Source organism: Pelodiscus sinensis, chromosome 3, assembly GCF_052426305.1.
Source record: "Pelodiscus sinensis isolate ZL-2025 chromosome 3, ASM5242630v1, whole genome shotgun sequence".
NCBI lineage: Eukaryota > Metazoa > Chordata > Testudines > Trionychidae > Pelodiscus > Pelodiscus sinensis.
Genome location: NC_143054.1, coordinates 119,031,291 through 119,041,698, shown reverse-complemented (window position 1 = coordinate 119,041,698; position 10,408 = coordinate 119,031,291).

The following is a 10,408-nucleotide window of genomic DNA, read 5'->3' as shown; positions in this document are numbered from 1 at the left end:
AGTCCAAACTGCAATGTCTTTGGGTATTCCAACACTTATTTCACTTATGATGAGTGGTTAGTTAAAACCAATTTTATCAATGGGATCATCTGATCTCAAAATATCAACTACATAGTCATGTCAATATATAGCTAAGTTATTATCCAATAATCACACTGTTGCCAGTCCTTTAGTATCTTAATATCTAAATGTTTGTTTATAAGAGAAAAGGAGGACGGTGTTTTCCTTGACCCTTTTAACTAATACATACACTCATTGCAAAGTCCTTGTATTAGGTTTGAAGATGTAATGGAATGAATGGCTTGTAAAAACATTGGAAGATTCTCAGTCCATTGGTTGGAATGCTCCTTTGTATATCCATAGTCCAGAGTGGGGGAGTGCACAGGAATAAAAATTTGGCCACTTTTGGAGGGTCTCTTTTTGTGTCACCCATGGCCAGAGGTGCTGGGATCTCTCCACCCCTGCAAGCCTGGAGCTGGAGAAGTTTACTCTCCCTCAGCAGTTGGAGGAGGTCTGTGCCTCCACTGACTAGGGGGGTCTCATGCTTTTGATTGCTTCCCCTTGAACATATCCCTGGCCCAGAGATTAGAACAAGAAAGAGGCAAAATAGAGATGGTCTCAGAGTTTTAACCCATGTACAGGGAATAGTCTCAGTCTTAGTTTGTGAAAAATTACAGGCACAAGATGGAGTCTGGGATCACACGAGCTAGTCACATGGCCTTGCATGCTTCGATGATTCATAGGAGCATCCATTACCCATACTCAGGCCAAAGTGTGCACAAGACGACTCACTGTTGCCAGAGGATGTAAATTAGACATACTGACAGTGCAAATGAAGCGGAGATTTAAATCTCACACACTTCATTTGAATAAAAATGGCCACCGCGTTTTGCCAAGTCAGCAGTTTGTCGGCAAAAAGTGGCTGTCAAGACAGGGATCGGGTGACAAAGAAAGTCTTTGTCAGCTGATCCTGGAAACCTTGTTTTACAAGGCATAAAGGATCAGCCAACAAAGGCTTTCTTTGTCGCCCGATCCCCGTCTTGACAGCCGCTTTTTGCCGACAAACTGCTGACTTGGCAAAACGCAACGGCTATTTTTATTCAAATGAAGTGTGGGAGATTTAAATCCCTGCTTCATTTGCAATGTTCATATGTCTAATTTACATACCTCTGGCGACAGAGAGATGTAGTCTTGACATACCCTAAGTGGGGACCAACTTCTTCTACGGTTTATTGTGAGTTATGTTTTCTTTTATTGGGCCATTAACTTGACTAGTCCATTCACAATCTGCTGTCTGACTTCAATGTGGATTTTACTTGGTGGGTATTACTGTGAACAGGCACATTGGAAATCCTAGTACGTAGTCAAAATTCATAACTTCAGATACATAAATGATACATGCATAGAAACAGGGTAATCATAATAATCATAGCTTTTCCTGGGACACTTTATATGACATACTTTGTATACGATTTGTTGCAGTTGTCTAACTGGCATTATTTATTATATAAATGGTCATATTTCAATCATATGGCTTCACACACTCATAAGAGACTTTCGTCTGCTTTCTGTTGCACTGCTATGGCTTTTGTCACTTATTTAGAATTTGCTTTCCAAGAAAGGACAGTCTTCTGGGGAAATCCCCATGACTGAAAGACAAGAAGCTTGATTCCTGGTTGGTAGCACTGACTTCTTCATTGAATCTGGGCAAATTATTTAGCTTCTCTTTCCTTCCACTTCCTCAGGAGCAAAACAGGGACAGTAAAACCTTATTCACAGGAATGTTGTGAGAGTTAATGCATTAATGCTTATAAAGTGCTTTGAAATTCTTCCTTAGATGGCAGGCACTTTCCAACTGCAACATTCTGCACCTCTACCCTGTCACTACTGATGGGCTCCTTCCCTCCCTAAACTGTTTGGGATTGCATTTTTTCCCAGCCTGGTTCCATAGGTCTTTATTTGCACCTGCTAACCTGCTGGCTTGGTGGCATTTGACACTTATTTGTCCCCTTTTACAGGTGTCAATGACCACAACAATGTGCAAGGGGATGAGCCAATCAGCCCTTGTTTGTAGGTGACAACACAGTGCAAGACTAAAAGATTTTGGCATGCCAGTGGTGCTATATGCAATCAAAGACTTGTCCCTGTTCTCTCTTTCCTTCCCCTTGAATGTTTCTGAAATGACACCCCTTGTAGGTCTGTGCCCACAAAAGACCCCAGGAACCTGCCCTGCTCAGGCATTTGTCTCCATTAAGTCATGTGCAAAGATAAGGGCATTCCTGTAATCAACAAGACAGCACATTGGATTTTAAAATGATAGATTTGCAGGGGTGGCTGCTCATTTGCATGCATGAGATGTGGACGTGGCAGTGGAGGTGTTGTAAATCACCAAAGAGCTACTTGACAGTGCCATTCCTGAGCCTGGTTTAGAATTATTAATTAATTCAGGCCTAGGATGGTTTGTTTGCATATCAGTTGCGCTAAGCCATGCTGGAATCCCTGTAAATAATAAAACAGCCTGATTAGGCCTAGTCATTAATTAAGTGTCTTCACTGTGAATAAACAGAGAAATCTTTCTGTTTGCGAGGGACCCTGTGACACTGTGATAAATATGCAGTCACAGCTACTCCTGTAACAGAGTTTGACATCTTCATCCATTAATAGCAGCTCTTTTCCTGATGACACTGGGTTCAAACCCCATGACAGATGATACATCTGCCTAATTCTGTTCCTTAAAATATACCACTTAGGAGGTTTCAGATTATCTAGGTTGAGAAAAAGAGCGGGGGTGGGGGGCTTGATAAAACTCTTAACTGAAGTGTTCAGTCATCTGTATGGGTGGTATTTTATGGATACAACAATTAAGAGGATGACAAAAAAAATCCTGCTTTTATTGTTCCGTTAATGTAAAAGTCAGCTATTGCTTATTTTGCTAAGAGATAGACATTTAAAACCTAATTACTCTTGCCCCTGAGACTGGTGTCCAAATTGCTATTTGTGGTTTTAGCATTATCTGGAAACAAACCTAGAACAAGAACTGCAGTAAAAGTTTACTTCTGTATTACTATACTACTTTTTCTAACTTAAGATACTGTTAAGGACAATCATATCTCATGCTTCAGGACATTAACTGATCATTGTAGATGACCAAGCAGATTTTTTCACCTTTGAATAGCACTGAACAGGTGGTTAGGTGTAGTACAGGAGGCTTTCCTCTTTTGAAGATTCCAGTATTGGTGACCTCTGCAGTCAGGATATTAAACTAGACTGATCCATTAGCTGAGTAGATATGACAAGTTTTATTTTCATGTTTAATATTCATATTAAGTAATGCAGGGATCTTGTTTCTTGGAAAACATAATTTAATATTGGTTCAATGGCAGCTTAAAAATCTAGCCAATTGCCATATCTTATATTCATCCATTCATATAGCCATCTTCCTGTCCTGCCTTTAGCAACAGCATGGTATTAGTGATGCTAATGAGACTACAATTGTCTTCCAAAGAGGGTGCAGTCACTACTTGAACACTTATAGCAGTCATTTTATACATAGAGGCTGTGTCTACACTGGGCCACTTATTCCGGAAAATCAGCCGCTTTTCCGGAATAAGCTGCGAGCTGTCTACACTGGCCCTTGAATTTCCGGAAAAGCAACGACGCTCTACTGTACAATATCAGCCGCTAATCCGGAAAAGCTATGCTGCTCCCACTCGGGCATAAGTCCTTATTCCGGAACACTGTTCCGGAAAAGGGCCAGTGTAGACAGCCCAGTAGTCTTTTCCGGAAAAAAGCCCTGATCGTGAAAATGACGATCGGGGCTCTTTTCTGGAAAAGTGCATCTACATTGGCCACAGATGCTTTTCCAGAAAGAGGGCTTTTCCGGAAAAGCAGCCTGCCAATGTAGACGCTCTTTTTCCGGAAATATTTATAATGAAAACTATTCTGTTTTAAGCATTTCTGGAAATTCATGCCAGTGTAGACACAGCCAGAGAGTAAAGTGGAATATTAAGCATGAAAATGTGAATGGGTGGAGAGAGATACTGTACTTCAGTTCGATGGATCTATAAATATTAGGATTTTCTACATTTAGCAAAACTATCACTGCAGTATTCAAGTGCCGTACAACATTAAAAGATACCACTGAGTGTATCTGAATGGCTATGTTCTCGCTACCTCCTCTGTTTTGGAGAAAGGATGCCAATGGTTCTTAAAGAAGTTTTTATGAGGCCAGTGTTTGAGAAACCATGTCTTCAGGTCAACAGTCTAGCTATCTGTTGCCTTGAAAGCAAATCTCCCATTTTTTGAGGTCACTCAGACTGTTGCTGAGGCCACTAGTCCAGCACTCTCTGGTCTGACAACATCTGTGATCTGGCATGATTTTAGTTAGCTGAATATCTACTTATCAGCGGTGTGGCCAAGTTTCATATGGTCACATACAGTTTGTTTACAGCCACCAGTCCTGGCTCTCAGCATTCTGTGCTGTTATCTAGCTCTAATTTACCTCTAAATGTCCTCTAACTGCCCACTAAGCAGTGGAAGTACTGGTCATAATATTGATCTCCCATGGTCCGGCAAATTCTCTGTAACAGCACTAGTCAGGTCCTGAGGGTGCCAGACTAGAGAGGTTCAACCTGTAGTAACTTCTTGAGTCTTTAGGTTTACCTAAGCCTGGTCAGTCAATTATGGACAGAAACCTCATCTGGGACAGAAACTGTTTGTATATTTGTCTCAAGCCTCTGCTAGCAGAATATAGTCAAAGTAGCCACTGTGGTTCTTTGAGATATCTCGGATCTTAGCAGTTGTTGCTAAGCAGATCTTTGCTTCTTTCCAAATAGTTCCAGTCTAGAGATTATTGCAACATTTTACTCAGAAGGTGAGAGAGGCAAGGATAATTAGGGCAATGTCTGCATTAGAATAGAAATGTTGATGCAGACCAAAAAATTGTTATTGGCTAAAGCCAGAGCATAAAGGAATAGCTAATAACATGCCTAAATTCTCCCCTTTCCCTTTGTGTTACAAATGGCAGTTGTACTCGTTCAGTGAGCAGCATTCATTGACATTCTGCCAAATCTTCCCTCTGTTTTACATCAGCCACCAAAATTACCTCAATCACGTCTGGATTAATTTGCAGCCAACTAGCTCTCATGTAAACCTTGGGTTCATTTAGACACTGGATAAGTCATTCCGCTGCTCCATCAGGGTGACATCAGCATATTGAATAAATTGTAGCCCATATCTCCTTCTTATGTATGTATTCAACAGGATGAATTATTATCAAGACCACCATCATAACTTTCAAGAAAGGCCTACGTCAGGGAAGCAGATGCCAACAACTGCTAAGATCTGAGATATCTCAAAGAACCACAGTGACATAGTGGGACTGTGGCAATCAGCTGATGTGTTTGAGTTAGAGCTCCCTTGAGATGAACAGGAGGAAGCTGCTAGCAAAGCATGACTTCCCATCTTTGGAATATACTCCCTGTACAGCTGCCTGGATCTGCACTATGGATTTGTTAGCCTATTGGCAGTGCTGCACGTGTGGTTTTTCTCCCTTGACCATTGGGGAGCAGATGGTCAGAAGATATGTGGAGATGTATGGGCTTATTTTATTATCTGGTTGATAAGTATTTATTAGGGTGGGTTGAGCAATCCTTTCTTGTGCAGCTTGGAGTATGTATCCCTGTAACAGAGACAACATAGCTGGCTCTGAGTTCACGCTTCCTGATGCCTCAGGTTTCCCTCTCGGGCTCTTCTATAATCCCACAAAGGCTTTCCTCAGTCCAATGATACCCCTTCTTGGGGCTGGTTTATTAGCACAATGCTCAAATTGAAAGCAAAATTCACTCTGGTGATCTGAATTTTTAAACAGGTTCCTTGGAATGAGAGTTGCCACTTGGCCACTATTTGACTGGTCTAGCTGTTTTTAATGGATTTGTCAGTTGTCAGAAAAATAATTTAAATAACTGCTCAGGGTGGGAAGGTTGTTTGAATCTAAAGTTTTGCATTATTATCATTCTATTCTGAAATATCTGATGTTAAAAGATGCTGTGTCCAGTTATAGATGCTGCGATAATGCTATTAAAAATAATAAATTGCTGGAAATGGCAGAATCAAATGCCCAATACAAATTCTAGAAGTAGAATCAATGGCGTTTTTTTATGTACAAAGTTCAGAAATGTTAACATTTAAATATAGAGTTAAAATATAGAATCAATGTAGTTTGGACAAAAATAATCTCAGTGAAGATGGAGACAAGCAAAGTAGCTTGAAGAAACGTGACCAAGCTAAGAAAATGTTGTCGGTATGTGTTCTTTCATTAGATGCTATCAGTGACTGTTGAGGGGGAGGTTGTGGAATTGCCTTGGGATTGTGCCAGGCTTGCCCTGTGAAGGAAGAGGTACCATTTTTTGGCATTTCAAAGATGGCAACCCTACTAAGAATCCAGAATACTCATGCAGCCCTTTGTTCTCAAGTGAACAGCAACTCTCAGGGCTTCCTGGGGTCTCTCTCTGGGGAGAGAATTCAGTGCTACCTGCTCCTCATATTGCCTTACTTGCCTATACTTGAAAGGCCTGATTTCATCATATGACATTCTTCAGTCTCTCCACTAGGGAGGTAACTTAAGTGTATCACAGGTGGCACTGGCTTCAACTCTCCTTAATGAAGCCAGCCACTCTGTGACAGTCTTGCTCACAACACAGAATAGGCACTGACAGAAACTTTTGCAAAACTAAAGAAATAAACAAAAATACCTACACTAGGAAGCTCCCTTTTCTCACGTTAGCTCATAGAGAGCGCATTCTAATTCCTGTTAAAACTGATGGAAAGCCTCTTGTGTTTCATGAGCTTTGAATCAGGACCAGAATTATAATATTTCTTACATTGAGTGGAAATATAATATTGCTGCATAGTCATTATAGAAAATACCATAATTCACCATGAGATATCCTATTTTATTTGATGGAACAGAATGGCGTTACAGAGAAATGTCAAGGTAACCTCTGCCAGATCTCTGAACAATTAGTGTTTATTACCTCTGCTTGATTGTTTTTTTCAGAATATCCACTAGCATCCCTGAAGCTGTAGCTTTCAGATAATTTATGCCCTTGACCCACACAAAAAAAAATGTGTGGGTCCACTTTTCATACACAACCAGTTTTTCCAGGAGTAGAAGTAAGCATTATACTACTGTAGCAACTGATTCTGGAAAATCAAGACATTTCCAGCTCTGTGTAAAGCATTGGAGATTTTTCACTGTAATCAACAAAAAATAAAATAGACTGCAGACAACTCCATGAAAAATGCAGATTTTGTTCTGTTCTCCAGATTTTTTTTGTAAATAGACATTTTAGCACTTCTGGCTGTGAAAATAAGCTTCCCGATACAATTGATAGACAGGTCATTTGCTTGATTCTACAGCCAACCAGACAGAAACAAAAACATTGAAGACCTGACCCAAAGCCTACTATAGTAAATGGGAAAATACCTGCTTACTTCAATGGATTTTGGATTAGGCCCCAAAAGAGATGCTAACTTCCTTCATTCATCTTAACACAGTGTGTTACTTTCTAAGCCTAATGTCCATTTAAATACCATTTCAGTTAAAACTACAGAATTGTAAGGTACTAATTACATCTATCAAATTTACTTGTCCAAGGCAAACTGGCACATCCTTTTAAATAGATGTTGCACAGAAAAACTGTTCCTTGAACACATGCCCTTTCTTGTAGCAGTAGCAAGAGCCATTAAATATAAATCCAGGACAGCTGTCTGTGGCTTTCTCTACAAACTTGTGAAAGAATAAACAATTCTACTCAGAAAGGAGCCAGGTTCAGCTCAGTGCTTCTCAGTTTTTCACCTGCCATTGAGAATCTGTGTGGGGAGCTCTTTTGTTAAGATCCATTATCTTGTATTGTCTCAAGAGGAATCAGATTTTATCTCTTGCTCGTGTTTCTGATCTCTAGGCCCTATTTGTATTATTCAACTGAACTTTCTGGGGTTGAGAGCTCCTCCCAATTTATTATCTTCTGCAAATTACATTAATGTGTTTCATTTACTCCTTTTTCTAAAGCAGGGCTACTCAACATGCGGCCGGCCTGCGGCTTGTTTGTTTGAGGCCCACGGGTAGGAGCCAAAACAAAAAAGTAGTCAATATGATGGTCTTATGTTGATATGTGCTTTAGTAGTTAAATTCCTGGACTGTCATTGCTCCTTAAAAGTGCTGTCATATGGGTGGAAATTGGGTAAATATTGCATTTTATTAATATCAGCAGAACTGACTTACATGGGGCCTGTATGTTGTATAGCCTTGCCTTAATCTTTGTATTCATAGAATCATAGGGCTGGAAGAGACCTCAGGAGGTCATCGAGTCCAGCCTCCTGCCCAAACCAGGACCAATCCCAACTAAATCATCCCAGCCAGGGCTTTGTCAAGCCGAGACTTAAAAACCTCTAGGGATGGAGATTTCACGACCTCCCTAGGTAACACGTTCCAGTGCTTCACCACCCTCCTAGTGAAATAGTTTTTCCTAATATCCAGCTTAGACTTTCCCCACTGTAACTTGTATTCATGCCCATCAGTGTGAAAGAAGCTATTTGCATATATTTGCATATATATTTGCATGTACACGCAACCACACTTAAGTTGAGGCCCTCAGCATGTGCTGAGTATCATTGTGGTCCCTGGGGCTTCCAAAGTTGAGTAGCCCTGTTCTAAAGTATTAATGAAGAGACTAAATAATGTCCTAATCCTATACAACCCATTGCAAGATTGTGGCTTAAAATTGGACCTAACACATACCTCTGTTTCTAACTAGCTACCTTCCCCCATTTTGATACTTTGCCATTAATCCTTACCCGTTGTGATCATTACAGTTCAGCCAGGTTTTAATCCACACATCAGTCTTCAGGTACAAGCCAATTTGCATTAATTCCGAAAGTAAGATTTCATCAGACACTGGAACACAAATGCTTACTTCACATCCAAAGGCCTGACTAATTAGGTGTGTTTGATCCATTGAAATCAACAGAGTTACACAGGCACAAATGTGGAGTAACAAGTGGTGAATCTGTCAAAAAGTCAGCACTAGTCTGGCCTACATAGAGTTTTATTTTATACATTTCCCACCAGAGCTGTTATAGCAGTGTACTAACACTGGTGCTTACAAAGATGGTGTAATGGTGTTGAGTAGGTGCTGGTGGTTTTACCACTGTGTCGCCCACTCCTGCTCAGAGCAAAATTAAACAATAATGTAGGGCTTTTTCTATACCACGAAATCCATTACCATTAACAGCAATAGAGCAAAACGAATAGAAGGATAAAAACCACATTTTCCCACTGAAACATAAGTCCATGTCTGTAGCAATCTTAGGGGTTCACGAAATAACAAACCATTGAATGGGAAAGGAATACATTTTTTAATAAAAAACTGGCAAGCATCTCTGGTAAAGTGCTGCACACAACCAGTTGGTATTCCCAACCCCCTTACCTCCATGGTACCTCTTCAAATTCCTATGTTTATGAGATTGTCCTTTATGAGGAAGCATCTCTACATTATCATCTTCTACAAACATAGGGTATGTCTACACTACCATCCTAATTCGAACTAGGAGGGTAATGTAGGCAACCGCACTTGCAAATGAAGCCCGGGATTTGAATTTCCCAGGCTTCATTTGCATAAGCGGGGAGCCGCCATTTTTAAAACCCCGCTGGTTCGAACCCCGTGCAGCACGGCTACACGGGGCTCGAACTAGGTAGTTCGGACTAGGCTTCCTATTCCGAACTACCGGTACACCTCGTTCCTCTTTCCACGAGGTGTACCGGTAGTTCGGAATAAGAAGCCTAGTCCGAACTACCTAGTTCGAGCCCCGTGTAGCCGCACTGCACGGGGTTCGAACCAGCGGGGTTTTAAAAATGGCGGCTCCCCGCTTATGCAAATGAAGCCCGGGAAATTCAAATCCCGGGCTTCATTTGCAAGTGCGGTATGCCTACATTACCCCGCTAGTTCGAACTAGCGGGGTAGTGTAGACATACCCATAAAGACTAGGTTGCCTTTAACTGAATGCACTTGACTTTTCTGCATTTGCGATCTGTAGCATTTTGCAAAATGATTATTTTTCTCATCTTTATGACACAGCTTCCCAAAGGTAACACACTGTTTGGGATCCTGCTGTGATCCACACTTTCCATGTGACTATCTGTAGCCAGTGTTTCCCCTAGCAGTAGCACGGGTGGGCAGTAATGTAGGCAAGGGAAGGCACAGCCTTCCCAACACTGCCAATGTGACTGACCGTCCAAGGCTGGGGCCACCGCTGGGGAAGGCTGGAACCATGGCACAGCAGCCCGGCTCTCCCCAGCATCCGAGGAAGAATGGAACCGTGGCACGGCAGCCTGGCTCCCCCCGGTCCC